This window comes from Podarcis erhardii (genome assembly GCF_964252035.2).
Source record: "Podarcis erhardii genome assembly, chromosome: 11".
NCBI lineage: Eukaryota > Metazoa > Chordata > Lepidosauria > Squamata > Lacertidae > Podarcis > Podarcis erhardii.
Genome location: NC_138501.1, coordinates 902,590 through 922,243, shown reverse-complemented (window position 1 = coordinate 922,243; position 19,654 = coordinate 902,590). Strand labels below are relative to the sequence as shown.

The following is a 19,654-nucleotide window of genomic DNA, read 5'->3' as shown; positions in this document are numbered from 1 at the left end:
CTGGGTTAGCGGAGTCTGTAACCTGAAGCGTCTGTAAGCTGAAGCGTATGTAACCTGAGGTACCACTGTACAAACTTTCTTTGTTGCATTGCTACATCATCTCTATGTAGAAGTAAGCATAGAGATCTTTCCATCATGAAGGGTTCTGTTTGCATTTCCCGAATATTGCAGAGTGTAGAGCATCCCTCTCTTCCAACCCTTCTCTTCCATCTCTCACTTGATGGTTCTCACTTTGGGAGACCAGGAGGGTTCTGTGAGGGCACATCTTCAAAGCAGTTTTGTGTGCTTGGATTTTTGCATTGTACAAACATCTGGCTGTTACTCTTTCCTAGTGTGGACATGCAGACTGATGTTTCCAGGTTCAGATATGCATAAAAGGCACTGCTGAACCCTTCTAAGCTCTCCATTGATTCCTGTTTAATATCTTCTGCAGAACTGGAAGTATTCCTGTTGCTGTAATTATTTAGGTAATTTCTGTACTTGAGAAAAAGAGTTTCCCATAGGTAACGTTTTTCAAGCTTGACATTTTTCTGTCTGAACCTTGAGGGAATGGCTACCTAACGGCTCCTTATGCAGTGCTTGCCCCTTTTCTCTTCTATTTCATACTTCAGAAGTTGCCTTCTAAGGAGCAGTTTTTGCTCCATGTTTCCAGATGATCTGCAGTTGACATGCAGCAGTCTTTGCTACACTAGACATGACACCTTTCATGCAACAGCAATTGCAGTTTATTTGTTTTTTAAGTAAAAGAGTAAAAGATCAGTAAAAGTAGTCAGTTCCTACCCTCTTACACCAGCTGTTTTCCTGGTCAATATTCAGGATGGAGGCTCCTGCACTTGATATTTGGCAAGAACCCTCCCATTGGCACTAATGGAAGCTTTCCTTGCAGTGCAAACAGTAGATGCTGGAGGGCAATTCAAATAAAGACTACAGTGGAAGAGTCAAAGAGTTAAAGCCTGCTTCCTCTCTCCAAGGTCATAGTCTGCATCAGGGCCCCTGCACCTATTTGCTTTAAAAACAAAACAAAACAATTTAAATTGCTGATTGTATGAAATTGTGTCAGATTTAGTTTGGTACTTGGTTCTGGTTGTATCCTCCAAGAGCTGCAGAAGGTTTGGCTCGGTTATTCTCTGATGAGGAGCCATCAAAATGGTAAATGATATTTGGTCTGCATCAGCCATAAAAGAGGAGGAGAGTGACAGAATGTTAATATTTCCTGTGCCTGGGACTTGTCCAGACAAGGATCTTCTCTTCAGCACCAGCTACATGTTAACTGAATTGGATTCCAGGGCCAAATGCTGGAATTGAGGCAGGAAGTAAATTTCTGTGCAGAGTAGCCACGGTGTGGCTCTAAGCATAATAATTTGATTTTAAAAGCTATACAAGCCTGACCCTTGTAGACTTCGATCTGGAGCTTATTTCCCTGCAATTATAAAGGTAAAAACAGCATTGGAACTATATATAAGTGATAAAGCGTCGTGGAGGCAGCAGCAAAAGCATTTCCCTTTCCTCTAGTGTTTTAAACAAAATTACAACCTTAGATATTCTCCTCAGTCCAGGAGTCATGTAACTTCCTGAGCTCTATTATTACCTGCCAGACTTTCTGGTGGTAAAGAGCCATGGCCAGCATTTAAGGTCGTCTTGGTCTTTTGGCTCCCTTCACAGACACCTTTCGTTTATGGAGGTGAAAGAGCCTTGAAGTTGTGCAGACTATATTTTCATACAAGTCATTATTTATTATATCACTACTAAAACAAAAAAGCTTGCTGTTTTGTCTTTATATCCTGAGCATGTCTTAATTTCTATAGACTACCACTCATTTTCTATTGTCCGAATTTCCCCCCTGAATTAAATATGTCCTGTAGTTGGTAATATTGCAGCCAACTGGTACAGTGATCTCTAACTTCTTTGTAAGGTTTCAGTTTCAATTGACCATCCTCCTCTATTAGGAGCTGTTTGTATGTTGCCCAATTTCCCCCCATATTTCCCTTTTTTCACTGAAAACGCTTCCAGTGGTGACACTGTCTTGGGCTCTAACAAACTTTGGTATTTTATCCACACTTTATATAGTGCATTCCTAATTACGTGATTAGTAAACCCTTTGTGTGTTTTGGCCTTGTTATACCTAAGATATGCATTCCAGACGTGCATTTTATTCCAGCCCTCTAAATCCGAAATATCTGTATTGTCTAATAACATCCAGTCCCTAATCCAACATAAGCATGAGGCTTCATAATAGATTCTTAGGTCTGGAAGTGCAAAGTTCCCCCTTTCTTTTTTGTCTGTTAATAATTTGTATCTTATGCGTGGCTTCTTTCCCTGCCAAATGAATTTAGTTAAATCTTTCCTCCATGTTTCAAAACACTCCATTTCCCCTATAATAGGTGTGATGGGATAATGAGCTGCTTGTGCGTAAAAGCTGAATCCCTCAGAGCTTGGCATAGGTCTCAAAGCTCTGCCTTTACGGGAGCCCTCAAAGCATGACTCCCTCAATCGCTGGCAGAATCTGTCAGTGGGCGTTTCCGGAATTTGCGCCAACATAAGAGTTCCTTAATGGAAACTCTCCTTCGGGATTCTCGGCGTGACAGTTTCCTGCGAGGAGTAGGTGTACCCAGAGGAGGTCCTGAGACCTCCCCGCTGTTTTCACTGGAAGTCTCTTGGAGCCATCCCTCCGACGATGAGTTTCTCCATGAACTCTCTCTCTCCCCCTGCTGGTTCCTTCCTCCGTATCCGAGGGTCTCCTAGCCTCCTTGAGCCCCTCCACCACCTGACTCTCCGATGGCAGTTCCCTGACAATAGGGATCATTTGAAAAGAAATAGCATTTTTGGGAGTATATTCATTTTAATGACAGAGATTCTGCCCCATAATGTCAATTGTAACCTAAACTAGATATCCATGTCATTTTTTATTTCTTTCCAAATTCTTTTATAGTTGTCTTCAAACAGATTGATATTCTTCATAGTGATGTCAATTCCTAAATATTTGGCTTTCTTGATCATTAGTAGGCCCATTTTTTCTTGTAATTCCTTTTTCTCAGGATCCAGCATGTTTTTGACCATTAATTTCATTTTAGATTTATTAAGTTTGAACCCTGAGACCTCACCAAATTCCATCATTTTTTCTAAGGTTTTTGGAATACTTTCTTCTGGCTGTTCCACCATTAATATTAAATCATCCGCGAAAGCTTTCAACGTGAAGGCTTTCCCCCCAATGTTATCCCTTGTATACCTTGGTCTTTCCTTATGTCCAGTGTGAGTATTTCCAGGACCGTAATAAACAGTAAGGGGGAAAGTGGACAGCCCTGCCTGGTCCCTTTTTCTATTTGGATCTCTCTCTCTCTTTCTGTCTGAATATAATACAGAGCAATTTTCTTGAATGCCACCAAACTTCAAGTCTCTGTGCTTTATGTGTTGGCAGTGAGAGGTTGGGGAGAGAACTCTTAGTGCTGGAGGGAGCTGATACTGTTAACTCGTGTGTTGTTGCATTTCTTCAAATTGAAATGTCTTTCTAGCCAGTGGCATTTTGTGCTCGGTAATGGACATAGTTGGGGGATGCTGGGAATATTTGCCAGCCTTTATTTATTGGTTCAGATCCTTACTCTTTAGGGAGGCAGGTTAGTTTTTTCTTTTTCTTTTGGGACAGAATGATTTCTTCCAGTCTCTTGCTCAGCGAGGAAAGGCATCTTCTAAAACAGCCATTTTCACTTCCTCAGTGTCTTAGAAAGATTTTGGCAGTAGGATAATTATATCAGTAACAGTTCATACGAATTAGGAAATGGATTTTTTATTTGTAAATCAATAGTTTTGTATATAGCAATAGCATTTTGACAATGGAGACCTAATGGATAGGATGTTGTATTGATGCCACGAGGCACTTGCTTCCTACAGCATGTGATAGAATCAAACAGCCATGGGAGGAGGTTCCTGTCAGGGACAGGACTGAGGAGGAATGGTGGGGGCCACTTCTCCTGAACCTTCCCGAGAACAGGAGGACAGTATAGATTTAGAAGAGTGGTTTGCAGACGGACATAGTTCTGAGACTGCAGAGGGGGAAAGCTGGGAAATATTGGAAGAGGAACAGCAGGAAGAAGAAGCACTGGGGGAGAGATAGCTGACAGACTCCGGTCTTTGGAGAGCATTCCTGACCTCCACCCCCAGGACTAGGCATGCATTGAGGGTAGTAGGACAGAAAGCTCAGAGGCAGAAAGCCCAGATCATCCGGTGCAGGGATGACATACAGGTGAAACTGGAAAAATTAGAATATCGTGGAAAAGTTCATTTATTTCAGTAATTCAATTTAAAAGGTAAAACTAATATATGAGATAGACTCATGACATGCAAAGCGAGGTATGTCAAGCCTTTATTTGTTATAACTGTGATGCTTATGGTGTACAGCTGATGAAAACCCCAAATTAACAATCTCAGAAAATTAGAATATTGTGAAAAGGTGCAGTAGCTATTCAATCCATAACACCTGCAATGGGATCCTGAGCCTTTAAATGGTCTCTCACTCTGGTTCAGTAGGAAGCACAATCATGCTGACCTGACAGTTGTGCAGAAAGCCATCATTGAGACCCTCCATAAGGAGGGAAAGCCTCAAAAGGTAATTGCAGAAGTTGGATGTTCCCAAAGTGCTGTATCGAAGCACATTAATGGAAAGTTATGCGGAAGGGGAAAGTGTGGAAGAAAAAGGTGCACAAGCAGCAGGGATGACCGCAGCCTGGAGAAGATTGTCAGGAAAAGACCATTCAAATGTGTTGGGGACTTTCACAAGGAGTGGACTGAGGCTGGAGTTAGTGCATCAAGAGCCACCACACACAGACAGATCCTGGAGATGGGCTTCAAATGTTGTATTCCTCGACTTCTGGGTTAGTGCCATCGGTAATGGCGGAATTCCTCTGACTAGGAGGAATTTGCTCTGTGGAAACCGGGTCTGGCCGCCACGGCGAAGGCGGAGACCCCTCAAAAATCACAGGCGGGTGAAGCCTGTGAACGTGGGATTCGGCAGGCACCTTTTGCGCCTCCCCTACTCACGGGGAAACCCAATTTCGGGGCTCCGGAGCGAAGTGGGGTGAGCGGCGCGGTGCTGTGAATCGACTGCTTTTTCCACGGAATGAAGCCACACAGCTGTTGCTGGAGAGCGCTGACTTTTTCCTGTGGACAATTTGATTTTAAAAGCAACTACCCGTGAGTAGAATAATTTGGAAGCTTTCAAAGAAAAAAAGACTTAATTTGGTATTGAAGCGGGGAGGCTCAAACAAGAAGTCCGCCCTCAAAGCAAAGAGGCTGCAAGCTAAAGTCTCGGAAAGCCGATCGGAAAGGACTAATTTTTCCAGCTCTTTAAAAAATAGTGAACCCCCCCCCCTTGGAAGCAGGAGAAGGGGGGGGGAGTTCGGACTATATATACCTGCAAGAGACAGGGGAGGAAGTTAAAATTCCACCGCTCAGAACCTGGGAACGGGTTGCAAATAGGAAAATAAGACTGTTGTGCCTTGGAACATGCTTTGACTGTGAATAGAGAGATACATTGTTTTTAGCTGTCTTCTTCTCATCTTAAAAAGGAGGAAAAGTAACTGAAAATTGAAACTAACTTTCTTCCTTGAGCTGTGTTTCAAAAGACGTTATTTTGGATTAACACGAGTACAGATAGCAACTATTTCCCCCTAAAGGAAGTTTCTGAAACTGTTACAAGAGTTGGATCAGGGGAATTTTCCACTTGTAAGATAAAATTGTGGGACTGTGGGACTGACCTTGGAATTTTTAAGTGTTATGGCAGATGGGAAAGAAAAAGTAGATTTGCCACTCCAAGACAAAACAACAAGGTCTGGGAAGTCTTGGCAGCGAAGAGCGTCAGCATCCAGCCCTTCTGCCTCATCTGCGGCTGTTTCAGCACAATCTAAACCAAGAGGAATGTCATCAGAAGAAGCTTTAGTGCTTGCATTAAGTAAGATAAATGCCTCACTGGAACAACTTAATAAGAAAGTCGATGATGCAACTACTACAATTAAGCTAAACACAGAAAGCTTAAATAACTTGGGACAAAAGGTGAATACAAATACAGAAACCATCGAGAAATTAATACAGGAATCTACTACGATACGACAGACCACAGAGGAAGCCAGGGAAAAAGTTGTTGCCGTGGAAGTTAATGTAACACAACTTGAAACAGAGAGAGTCCCAGACCTGCAGAGGCAACTTGAAGGCCGCAAGTCGAAATTTTCTATGATTGAGCTTAAGGGAAAACAGACGGATTTGAGGATCAGAGCTGTACCTGAAGTGGAGAAGGACAGTTTGATAGATTTTCTCACGCAGGAATTCGCAGACTTTTGGGATTTGGATTTGGAACAGGAAGAATTTAAAATCGTGACTGCCTTTAGACTTGGAAGAGGAGGGAAGAAAGAGAAGAATAGAATAAGAGACTGTTTGATTACCCTCCGAACTAAAGAAGAGAGAGATAAAATTTTGGGTTGGCACTATAAGAATCCTTTGGAAGTACTACAGTCAAGAGTGGAGATTTTTAAAGACATCCCGAAATACCTTTTGGATCTTAGGTCCAATTACAGTGATTTGGTTGCCCTGCTGAGAAAGAACAAAATCAACTTTAGGTGGGAATTTCCCCAAGGCCTATCCTTCAGTTTCAAAGGAAGGAAAATAAAAATAAAATCAGTAGAAGATAAAGTTAAATTTTTGAATAACTACGAAGAAGATCTGCAGAAGGAGCTTGGAAAAGAGTCAAGAGCATCGGACAGAAGATCACCTGATAGAGGACCAGAACAAAAAGCATTGGACAGAAGATCACCAAAAAAAAAGAATACTGGACATAGCAAAACTACGCTTCGGACTGGACAATTCAGTGATACCAACAGAAGAAGAGCAAGCATTGGGTGCAGTTGGAGGAAAATCAGAGTAATCACATCATGGCATTGCAAATATTAAGTTGGAATATTAATGGACTGAATTCCCCCGAAAAAAGGCGCAGAGTCTTTAATTATTGAAAAAGGAACAATTGGACTTGATTTATCTACAAGAAACACATGTGACAAGGCTACATAGGAAAATACCAAGTAATAAAAGATTGGGCCATGAATTTATTTCATCAGACAAACTTAAAAAAAGAGGAGTAGTACTTTATGCAAAGGAGAGCCTATCACCGGAATTTATATTTAAAGATGATCAAGGAAGATTTGTTGCAATTGAAATCCAATCACAAGGAGAGAATTTTTTGATAGTAGGCATCTATGCACCAAATGAGGGGAAATCGGAATTTTTTAAGAAGTTACACGAGACTGTTGGATTACATGGACTACAATATGATTTTGATGGGGGACATGAATGGAGTGGTATCTACAAATATGGATAAGGCACAGAGACAGGTAGTTACTAAGGATGGTAGACTACCAAAAACTTTTTTTTATATGACTGACAATATGGATTTAGTTGACACTTGGAGAATGAAGAACCCTTTGGGAAGAGAGGGAACTTTCTTCTCTGAGGCCAAAATGACATGGACAAGAATTGACCAAATTTGGGCAACTAGAGGGCTGGCTCCGAAGATCAGAAAAGTGGAAATTTGCCCTAAAACTTGCTCCGACCATAATGCTGTGAAGATGGAAATGAAACTAACACCAATTGGTTCCTTTAGATGGAGGATGAACGACACTTTGTTTAGGAATGAAGAAGTGACTAAGAAGGCCCAAAAAACCTTGAGAGATTATTTCGAGATAAATATGAACACCACTGTTGAAAAAAGAGTAATCTGGGATGCAAGCAAAGCGGTTATGAGAGGATTTCTGATACAACAGAATGCAATTAAGAAGAGAGTCCAAAATGAGAAAAAAGATAAAATTTTGGAGAAAATGAAGGAGAAAAGAAATCGAGAGTGAAACCAAAGTCGCAGGAGATCCTGAAAGAGATAAAGTTATATCAAGTACAATATATGAAAATGATGAACCAGGAAATAGAATGGAAAATTAAACAGATGAGACAAAAGACGTTTGAATCGGCAAATAAATGTGGAAAACTGCTGGCTTGGCAAATGAAAAAAAGACAAAAACTTAATATTATTACAAACTTGGAAGTGGAAGGAAAGAATATACAGAATCCAGCGGAGATCAGAAAGTGCTTCCAGAGGTACTTAAAACAACTATATACACAGGAGACGCAGAAAGAAATGGACATGGACTGTTTTTTGAAAATAAATGGACTACAAAAAATCTCTCAAGAAAATAAGTTAATGTTGAATTACAAAATAACGGACCAGGAGGTAGAAGGGGCCATTCAGAACATGCAATTAGGTAAATCCCCAGGACCGGATGGTTTGACTTCAAGATATTATAGATCCTTGAAAGAATGGTTAGTCTGTAATGAAATATTGGAAGGGAAAAGGGCACCAGAGTCGTGGAAGGAAGCTTATATTACACTTATACCGAAAATAGAGTCTGAGAAGACACAGCTTAATTACCGCCCCATATCTTTGCTTAATGTGGATTATAAAATTTTTGCAGATATTTTGGCTAAAAGACTAAAAAAAAGTGTAGAAGAAATTCATAAAGATCAAGCGGGCTTTCTCCCGGGCAGACACTTGTCTGACAATACGAGGAACATAATTAATATCTTGGAGAAATTACAAGTGAATATTAATACTAAAGCAGTTCTGATATTTGTGGATGCGGAGAAAGCCTTCAACAATATTTCTTGGAGTTTCATGAAGAAAACCTTACAAGGGATGGGGGTTGGTCAAGGGTTTGGAAATGCTATAGGTGCAATTTACTCAGAACAAAAGGCTAAATTAATTGTGAATAATGTAGTGACGGAAAAATTTAAGATAAAGGAACACGACAAGGTTGCCCAATCTCTCCATTGCTTTTTATATCAGTCCTGGAGGTTCTTTTAAACATGATTAGAAGGGACCAATTAGTTAAAGGTATACAAGTCAGAGCTAAACAGTACAAATTGAAAGCATTTGCTGATGATCTGGTATTGACATTACAGGAGCCAGAGTCTAGTACTAAAAGAGTACTGGAACTAATTCAAGAATTTGGTCAGGTAGCGGGTTTTAAGTTGAACAAAATGAAAACTAAGGTGTTAGAGAAAAACCTAACAGTGATTGAGAGAGAAAGGTTTCAGAAGGAGACAGGATTAACACTGATTAAGAAAGTGAAATACCTAGGGGTCAATATGACTGCCAAGAATGTGAACTTATTTAAGGATAACTATGAAAAATGTTGGATGGAAGTGAAAAAGGACTTAGAAATATGGTCAAATCTGAAGCTATCATTGCTAGGCTGAATTGCTGCGATAAAAATGAATGTATTGCCTAGGATGCTGTTTTTGTTTCAAACATTACAAATTCTGGATAAAATGGATTGTTTCAAGAAGTGGCAGAGAGATATTTCTAGATTTGTCTGGCAGGGCAAGAAACCTCGAATAAAATTTAAGATACTAATTGATGCTAAAGAAAGAGGTGGATTTGCCCTGCCAGACCTTAAGCTTTATTATGAATCAGCCGCATTTTGTTGGCTGAGAGAATGGTTGCTTCTTGAAAACACTGACGTGCTGGACCTAGAAGGTTTTAACAACGTATTTGGGTGGCATGCATATTTGTGGTATGACAAGGTCAAAGCACATAAAGCGTTTAAAAATCATATTGTCAGAAAAGCACTGTTTAACGTCTGGATAAGATATAAGGACTTGCTTGAAAATAAAACCCCAAGGTGGTTGTCACCAATGGAAGCGAAGGCTCAGAAAAAGCTCAATATGGAGGCCAAATGGCCGAAATATTGGGAAATTCTGGAACAAGAGGGAGATAGATTAAAACTGCAGAGTTTTGAAAAACTAAAAAATAGAGTGTGGGATTGGCTCCATTATCATCAAATAATGGAGGCATATAATCTGGACAAAAAAATTGGCTTCCAGGTGGAAAAATCAAAATTGGAAATAGAGCTGTTAGATCCCAAAAGTAAGAACTTGTCAAGAATGTATAACTTGCTGTTGAAATGGAACACTCAGGATGAAACGGTGAAATTAGCTAGGATAAAATGGGCACAAGATGTTGGACATAACATTATGATGGCTGACTGGGAACAGTTATGGACCACAGGTATGAAATTTACGGCATGTAATGCCTTAAGAGAGAATATAATGAAAATTATTTACAGGTGGTACATGACACCAGTCAAGCTTGCAAAAATTTATCATTTGCCCGATAATAAATGTTGGAAATGTAAAGAGACTGAAGGCGCATTCTTTCACCTTTGGTGGACATGCCCAAGGATTAAGACTTTATGGGAAATGATCTACAATGAAATGAAAAAGGTATTTAAATATACTTTTCTGAAGAAACCAGAGGCCTTTCTCCTGGGCATGGTCAGCCAATTGGTGCCAAAGAAGGATAGAACTTTCTTTATGTATGCTACAACAGCAGCAAGGATACTTATTGCAAAGTACTGGAAGACACAAGATCTACCCACCCGGGAAGAATGGCAGATGAAGGTGATGGACTTCATGGAACTGGCGGAAATGACTGGCAGAATCCGAGACCAGGGAGAAGAGTCGGTGGAAGAAGATTGGAAGAAATTTAAAGTTTATTTACAGAAATATTGTAAAATTAAGGAATGTTAGAAGGAGGCTGGAATGAAGTTATGTGGCTTTAGCGGAAATATTATATAAAGGATTAAGTAAAAATGGATTGTTAATGGATGAAAGGAGGAAAGGTAAAGTTACATTATATTAAGATAAATTATAGGATAAAAATTGGAAAAGATGGAAAGGATTTGCTGAAATAGCTAACCGAACTAGAATACAAAAAAAGGGAGGTGCGAGGAGGTCAAGGAAACAAGTAAATGAAAGATAAGTTATGGGAAGGTTCGTTGTGTTTTTTAATTGTTTCTATTTTTCTGTTTTTTATATTTTTTTCTTTTTTTATTTCTTTTCTATTCTCTTCTTTCTTTATTGTGATGTGTTGTTAAGTTTTTGTTTAACTTGGAATTATTTCTTTCTCTTTTTGTAACATTTAAAACTTTAATAAATATTATTCAAATGTTGTATTCCTCTTGTCAAGCCACTCCTGAACAAGAAACAATGTCAGAAGCGTCCTACCTGGGCTAAAGAAAAAAAGAAGTGGTCTATTGCTCAGTTGTCCCAAGTCCTCTTTTCTGACGAGAGCAACTTTTGCATCTCATTTGGAAACCAAGGACCCAAAGTCTGGAGGAAGAATGGAGAGGCACACAATGCCAGATGCTTGAAGTCCAGTGTGAAGTTTCCACAGTCTGTGTTGATTTGGGGAGCCATGTCATCAGCTGGTGTTGGTCCACTGTACTTCATTAAGTCCAGGGTCAACACAGCCGTCTACCAGGAGATTTTGGAGCACTTCATGCTTCCTTCTGCAGACGAGCTTTATGGGGATGCTGACTTCATTTTCCAGCAGGACTTGGCACCTGCCCACACTGCCAAAAGTACCAAAACCTGGTTCAGTGCCCGTAAGATTACTGTGCTTGATTGGCCAGCAAACTCGCCTGACCTGAACCCCATAGAGAATCTATGGGGCATTGCCAAGAGAAAGATGAGAAACATGAGACCGAGCAATGCAGAAAAGCTGAAGGCTGCTATTGAAGCATCCTGGTCTTACATAACACCTCCGCAGTGCCACAAGCTGATCGCATCCATGCCACATTGAGGCAGTAATTGATGCAGAAGGGGCCCAAACCAAGTACTGAGTACATATGCATGCTTCTACTTCTCAGAGGTCCAATATTGCTCTATTTGCAATCCTTGTTTTGCTGATTTCATTTAATATTCTAATTTTCTGAGATTGTTAATTTGGGGTATTCATCAGCTGTATGCCATAATAATAATAATAATAATAATAATAATAATAATAATTTATTTATACCCCGCCCATCTGGCTGGGCTTCCCCCAGCCACTCTGGGCGGCTTCCAAAAGAATATTAAAATACTGTGATACATCAAACATTAAAAGATTAAATTATAACAAATAAAGGCTTGACATATCTCACTTTGCATGCCATGAGTCTATCTCATATCTTAGTTTCACCTTTTAAGTTGAATTACTGAAATAAATGAACCTTTCCACAATATTCAAATTTTCCAAGTTTCACTTGTAGGACAGGGATGTCCAACCAGTAGATTGTGATCTACTGATAGATCCCTGGCTGATCCTGGTAGATCACTTTTTGTGTACAAAAAGTTACCGGGGGAGAGCTAAAAAACTCTTTGCAATACTCCCCCTAAAAAGCTCAACAACTCTGGGCAATCCACCCATCTCACACATGCTCCTCCTCCCTCCAATGACAGTGGGTAGATCACTGCCAGTTTTTTTATACCAGGAGTAGATCACAGTCTCTTGGGAGTTAGACATTCCTGGCATAGGATAAGAGAGACGGAGAGGGTTAGGCTTTACTCGGAACAACGCCATTGCAACGGTACCTTGGTTTTCGAACAGCTAGTTCACGCACAACTTGGAACCCAAATGCTGCAAAACCGAAAGTAGATTTTCCGTTTTTTTAACTTTGCCTCGGAAGCTGAATGTGCAATGGCGGAGCTCCTCCGATCGGGAGGAACTTGCTCCGTGAAAAGTAGGGTCTGAACCGCCACGGCGAAAGCGGAGACCCATAGAAATCACAGGCGGAAGAAGCCTGTGAACTTGGGATTCAGCTGGCACCATTCGCGCCTCCCCTACTCGCGGGGAAACCCTGTTTTGGGGATCCGGAGCGACGTGGGGTGAGTGGCGCGGTGCTTTGAATCGACTGCTTCTTTCACGGAGTGAAGCCGCATTGCTATTGTCGGAGAGCACTGACTTTTTTCCTGTGGACAATTGGACTTTAAACAACAACCCGTGAGTAGAACGGAAAATTGGATTTTTAAATACCTTAATTTGGCAACGAGCGGGGAAGGTTCAAAACAGGAAGTCCGCCTTCCCTTTTTGTAAATAGACTGAAGCAAAGAGGTTGCAAGCTAAGGTCTTGGAAAGCCTCATGTAAAGGATTAAATCTCCATCGATTGAAATCATTAAACCCCCCTTGGAAGCAGGGGAAGAGGGGGGAAATTGTGGACTGTGCATCCTGCAGGAGAGAGTGATAAAAACTAAATTATCACTGCTCTGAACTCCTGGGAACAGGCTGCCAGCAGATTGACGTTTGGAAGAGTTCATTGACAGCGAAAAACAGTCAGTTAATAAGAGATATATATTGCTTTCACTGTCCGCTTCTGCGTTTTAAAAGGAAGAAAAAGCAATTGAAAAAAGTAACTGAAAACTGAAACTATTTTACTTTTGGAATTGTGTTGGAAAGGATTGATACAAGTGGAGATTGCTCCCCTCTAGAGGGAGTTTTTGAAACTGTTACAAGAGTTGAGCTGAGGAATCCAGCTGTACGATAAGAATTGTGAGAACTAGAGACTGACCTTGGACTAAAATGTCGGCAGATGAGATAATAGTGTCTGCATTTTGCAGGATAGATCATTTGCTGAAACAGCTTCACAAGAAGATAGATGCTATGGCTACTAAAATTGACATTTCGGGACTAAAAGTGAATACCAACACAGAAATAACTCAGGATCTGGCACAGGAATCTATTTCAACAGGGCAAATCGTTGAAAAGGAGAAGGAGAAAGTTGCTGTTGTCGAACTTAAAGTAATACAAGGGGGAGCCTTAACCTCACAGAGGCAGGTTGAGGGTTACAGGTCGGGGCCCTTTGTGGTTGAAACTGGAAGAGGTCAGATTTTGAGGATTGGAGCCTGGCCTGGACTGGAGGGGGAAGGTTGGAGAGATCCCTTTATGCAGGGATCAATTGACATTTGGGACATGGATTTGGGTCGGGAGGGGATTGGAGCTTTGGGGGCCTTTGGATTTGGAGGAACCTTGAAACAAGATTTGAAATATTTTATGGATCCTAGTTTTAACTATGGAAATCTGGTTGACCTGTCGAGATGGAATAAAAGTGCTGTTGGGTCGGAGCTTCCCCGAGATCTGCTCTCTTGGCAGAAGGGATGTGGAGAAGAGTTAAGAGCCTCGGACATAAGATCTCCAGGTTGATGGACTATATGGAATTGACGGAAAGGACTGGCAGAGGCCGAGACCAGGAAGAGGAGACGGTGAAGAAGATTGGAAAATTTAAAGTCTATATAGGGAAATTTTGTAAAAATTTATGAGGGATAGAAAAATTTTGGAATTGAAATTTTTTTGGCCTTAGTGGAAATGTTTTAAGAGGTTAAGTGTAAATAGGTATATTAGATTTAATGGGGAATAAGATTAAAAATATTTTAAGATAAACGATTTGCTGAGATAACGTATAGAAGTGGAATACAAGGAGGGAGGTGAGAGGAGGTCAATGAAACAAAGGAATGAAAGATAGATTATGGTAAAGGTATGATGTGTGTTTTTAAATTGTTTTTGTTTTGTTTTGTATAGTTTATGGTGTTTAGATGTTAAGGTTGTGTTTTGTATTGTCTATATTGTATTGTTTCTTTTGTTTCTTCTTTCTTTTTCTTCTTTTTGTAAGTTTTAAAAGTAATAAATATCATTTAAAAAAAAGAAAAAAAGAATGTGCTCTGTTTCCATGTTTCCTGTTGCGCTGCTAATTTGCGTCCCCCCCCCCAATAGTAATTCAGACCTTCCGTTTCTGACTGCAGTGTTCTGAGGTGATATTTCAAGCTTATATTTGGTGCTTTTGTTTTTGCTTTTTATTTTGCGTTTTTTTAAAAAGGCTTTTTCCGTTAATTTGTTTTTGTGACTGTGTGGATCCGAGTTCAGCTACTGTTGGATTGATTGATTGATTGATTGATTGACTGTGGAAATGGATAAAAGCCCCCCATCCAAACAATGACTATCATCAGTGCAGGTAAGATTTTTTAAAACTTTTTTTATCATCTACAATACTATTTTATTTATTTTATAGTACTGTGCAGTACATTGATTATTGCTTTCATTTTATGGATCAATGGTCTCGTTTGATAGTAAAATTCATGTTAAATTTTACTATTTTAGGAGTTGTTTTTAAAAGTCTGGAACGGATTAATCTGTTTTGCATTACTTTCTATGGGAAAGCATGTCTTGATTTTGGAACGCTTTGGTTTTCAAACAGACTTCTGGAACAGATTAAGTTTGAGAACCAAGGTACCACTGTATTGAATAAGGACTACATTCCTTTGTCTCTCTGTGTGAATATTGAACAAATTATGTGGTAAGGACTCTTTGTGTTATCTGCTTCTTTGGCTGCTACTAGGGGAGGGATAGGATTCCCTGAACCTTGACAGTACCCTGTCCTGTAAAAGGAGATATTTGCTTCTCCTGAAAATAGCTAAATCCATGCCTAAACACAGCCAACTCCATATGCATAAGATCAACTTAGCATCCGCACCCAGTATGATAAGGCAAATGCTGAGGACTTGCAAGAGTTGTCATTACTAGCCTTTTCTTGAAGATGTGTTTTCAGCTTGGCACTTGCCAAGGAAATGATAAGCAAAGGAGATTCAGCCGCCTCATGTTCTTTGCTTTAAGTCCACCTTTCTGAAGCATGCTAGCTCTGAAATGTGTATCACACCCATAGGTTTTCCCAGGGTGAGGCTCATCCATTGCACAGTGCTGGTGTGCTGACCCCTACGATATCCCCCCAAAAAAGAATGAAATATTTAGCATACCTATATTCATTTGAAGTAACTTCAAGTAACTTTGCTGTCCATTAGGGCTGGGTGATACCTGGTTTTCAACATTATGATATATCACCAGCTAAACATCACAATATACTGATATATCATGATGGAGGATGGAACTATGAAGAGGCATTAGCTGGCTTCACAGTTTTTCCTGCATCATGATTTTTGCTGGCGCCTGCTCTTGTGATTCCTGCAGGAGCCGGCTAAGCTGGCAGAGTTAATGGGCTGCAGGAGTTGAGAGAAGTGTTGGCTGGTGTCACAGTTTTCCCCACATTGTGATTTTTCCATAGCACACCCACACACCATGATTTGCGATACATTGCCAGGTCAAAAATTATGAAACCAATACAGTCGTACCTTAGAAGTCGAACAGAATCCATTCCGGAAGTCCATTCGACTTCCAAAACGTTCAGAAACCAAAATGCGGCTTCTGATTGGCTGTAGGAAGCTCAGAAGCCGCGGAAGCCCTGTCGGATGTTTGGCTTCCAAAAATAGTTCGCAAACTGGAACAGTCACTTCCAGGTTTGTGATGTTTGGGAGCCAAAACGTTCGAGAACTAAGCTGTTCAAAAACCAAGCTGTATACATATGGACTTCAAAATGTTTTTGGACAATATATTCATCTATTGCCCAGCCCTACTGTTCATTTTACAAAAGGTTTGGTGATGCAGCTGCTGTTTTTGATTGTGCTGTGGAAATCAGATGACCCCCCCCCTTCTTCTTTTTTTCTCTTACTACTAAAGAATGCAGATTGTGAAAGCCAGGCACAAATGTGATTAGCTGTGTCCATTCTGCTTGCTAGAGAAAAAGGTCAAGAAATCTAAAAGACCTTTGTGATGGGATGATGAGCTGCTTGTGCGTAAAAGCTTAGTCCCTCAGAGTTTGCTCAGTTTAGCAAATTCTCTCAATTCTCTCAGACAATTCTCTCAGAGACATACATGCTGTAAACTTTATGTGGAATTGTAACATCAAGTTTACAGCATGTATGTCTCTGAGAGAAAATGTTTGGAAGATGCTATATAGGTGGTACCACACCCCTGTGAAGTTGGCCAAAATGTATAGACTAAAAGATAAGAAATGCTGGAAATGTGGGGAGGTGGAGGGTGACCTATATCATCTATGGTGGACATGCAAAAAGGTGAAAGGCTTTTGGGAATCGGTTTACAATGAGCTTAAAAGAATATTTAAATACACTTTTCCCAAAAGACCCGAAGCCTTTTTGCTGGGAATGACGGGTAAAGATATTAAGAAAGAAGATAGAACGATATTCCTCTATGCCACCACAGCAGCGAGAATTTTATTGGCACAATATTGGAAAGTGGAAACTATCCCCAATATAAATGATTGGCAAATTAAAATGATAAAATATGCTGAGCTTGATAAATTAACAGGTAAATTAAGAGACCACGATGAACAGAAATCTCTGAAAAATTGGAGTAAATACTGGAACTATATTGGAATAAATGCTTAATGTGATTGGCGGGGTCAGAACAAATACTACCAGCGTGTGAATTTAGGCCTATAGATTAAAAATCAAATACGTAATGGAAGCAGATATTCGATACTTACCAAAAGGATGGAAGGAAGTCCAGGAGGCGGTTTCTGTGGGGGTGTGGTTTTTTTTTTTTTTTAATCTTTTACTGTTTTGTGAAATAGCCAGATTAATCTATCTTTGTATAGTTAGAGAGAGGAAAAAGTTGGCTTGTATATCTTGACTCTTTTTTTTGTTACAATTTTTTCTTTTGTATTTGGTTGTATGTTTGTTATGTGTATAACCTTAATAAAAATGTATTTTGGAAAGAAAAAAAAAAAGCATGGCTCCGTCAATCGCTGGCAGAATCCGACAGTGGGCGTTTACGGAATTTACTCCAGCATAAAAGCTCCTTGACGGAAACGCGTCGTCTGGATTCACGGCGCGACAGTTTCCGGCGAGGAGTGGGTGTACCTATGGGAGGTCCTGAGACTTCTCCGCTGTTATCACTAGAAGACTCCCTGAGCCATTCCTTCGCCTCCCTCTCTCTCTGATCTCCCATTCTCCCCCTGCTGGTGCCTTCCTCCGCTGCTGACTCTCTCCTGACTTCTGAGAGCCCTTCCACCTCCTGTCTTTCCGATGGCAGTTCCCTGACATCCACCTCCCCTCCAGGGCCCCCTTCACCCCCTCCCGCCTCCTCCCCTACTGGCGGTGAGGATGGAAAACCCCGGAAGGAACACTCCTCCTCATCAGAGGATTCAAACACTTCTCGCCACTGCCTCCCGTCTCTTCTTCCTGATTCCTCTTCCTCGTCGGAGTCTACTCCCTCCTCCACCCCTGACTCTGGGAACCCTTCAAACTCCCCCTCCTCATCGGTGGTGCCGAAGTGTTCCCTCCTGAACCGTGCCACGGGCTGAGGTTTCCTCGGGAACCGTTGATGAAACGTTTCTATTAAAACCTCGTCATTGACCTCCTCTGCCGGTACCCATGTGTTTTCTGACTCCGCTTCCCCTTCCCATTCTACCAAATACTCTACTTGATTCCATTTCCACCTGGAATCAATGATTTCTGCCACATGCATGTTGCGTTCCCTTTCTTCTATGACTGGTGTTTGAGTAACCTCCCTCTCACGTTCTCCCCACTCTCGCCCCTCTCGGTACGTTGACAGTAAGGACCTGTGAAATACTGGATGCAGTTTCATGTGGTTGGCCAATCTGAGTTTGAATGCTACCGGGTTGACCTGTTGTATGACCTCAAAGCGTCCCAGCCGTTTGGGTTTCAATTTCTTACACCCTCCCTTGAACGGCAGTCCTTGGGTGGATAGCCACACCCGGTTCCCCACCCTTATGGTTTCACCTTCCCTTCTGCTTCTGTCTGCTTGCTTCTTGTATTCTTCCTTGGCTCTCTCTAAGTTGAGTTGGAGTTGCCGGTGGATCGCTTCCATCTCTTCAACAAAGTGTTCCGCCGCCGGGACACTCCACCTCTCCCCTCCTTCTCCTGGAAATGCCCTGGGATGACACCCATAATTTGCCAGGAAGGGACTCATCCCTGTGGACACGTTCTCCGCGTTGTTGTAGGCAAATTCTGCCAGGGCCAACTTATCTACCCATTCATTTTCTCTGTCATTTACATAACACCTCAGGTATTGTTGTAAAATCCCGTTTGCCCTTTCCGCCTGCCCATTTGTTTCTGGGTGCCTGGCCATTGAAAAATTGACTTCCACATGCAGTAAGCTCATTAGCTTCCTCCAGAACCTGGAAGTAAATTGTTTCCCTCCGTCTGAGACCACCCTCAAGGGGGCGCCATGCAACCTGAAAATATACTTTACAAACAACTTGGCGGTTTCTTCCGCTGTGACTGCGTGTGAACAGGCTATGAAATGGCACATCTTAGTTAATAGGTCTACCACCACCATGACAGCTGTTTTCCCTTTGGATTTTGGCAGATCCGTCATAAAATCTATGGATACCGCCTCCCATGGCCTTTCTGGTGTGGGTAAGGGTTCCAATAGCCCCGCTGGTGCCAGCCTCTCCCCTTTCGCTCGCTGGCACCTGTCGCACCCCCTAACATATTCCCGTACGTCTTCCCTCACCTTGGGCCACCAAAACTCCCTGGTAACCAACCACATGGTTTTGTGCTGCCCGAAGTGCCCCGCTGTGGGGCTGTCATGTAACTGCTTGAGCACTCTGCCCCTCAGTTCCCCATCGGGTATGTACAGTGCCCCTTTGTAATACAACGCTCCGTTCTTTTCCTCAAACCCCCCTGTGTTCTCCCCTGTCCCCCTGAGTTCTCTGAGTTTCTCTTGGGCATATTCATCGTTCTCGGTACCCTCTACCAGTTCTCTTTGCCCCACCAATGCCGCCCCACACACCCAGTGGTCCTCGGGGATGATATGCGTTTCCTCAGGCGCTCCCTCCCCCTCTAAATACTCAGGTTTTCGGGAGAGAGCGTCCGCCCTGACGTTCTCTGGTCCTGGTACGTAACGGATTTCAAAATGGAATTTGGAGAACTCCTGGG

At 41.5% G+C, this 19,654-nt stretch overlaps 1 protein-coding gene across 4 annotated transcripts in view; it reads left to right on the top strand.

The window, feature by feature from the left end:
* APBA1 (amyloid beta precursor protein binding family A member 1) overlaps positions 1 to 19,654 on the top strand; it is a 119,226-nt gene that overhangs the window by 37,196 nt on the left and 62,376 nt on the right. Inside the window, exon 1 of one of the 4 annotated variants that reach the window (XM_081880957.1) lies at positions 14,763 to 14,853. The exons of 2 other annotated variants lie outside the window; for them this stretch is intronic. The gene's annotated coding sequence lies outside the window, so the exon portion shown is untranslated. Of the gene's footprint in view, positions 1 to 14,762; positions 14,854 to 19,654 lie in introns of those variants that run through there. One more of the 4 variants, XM_081880956.1, reaches the window with a different exon arrangement.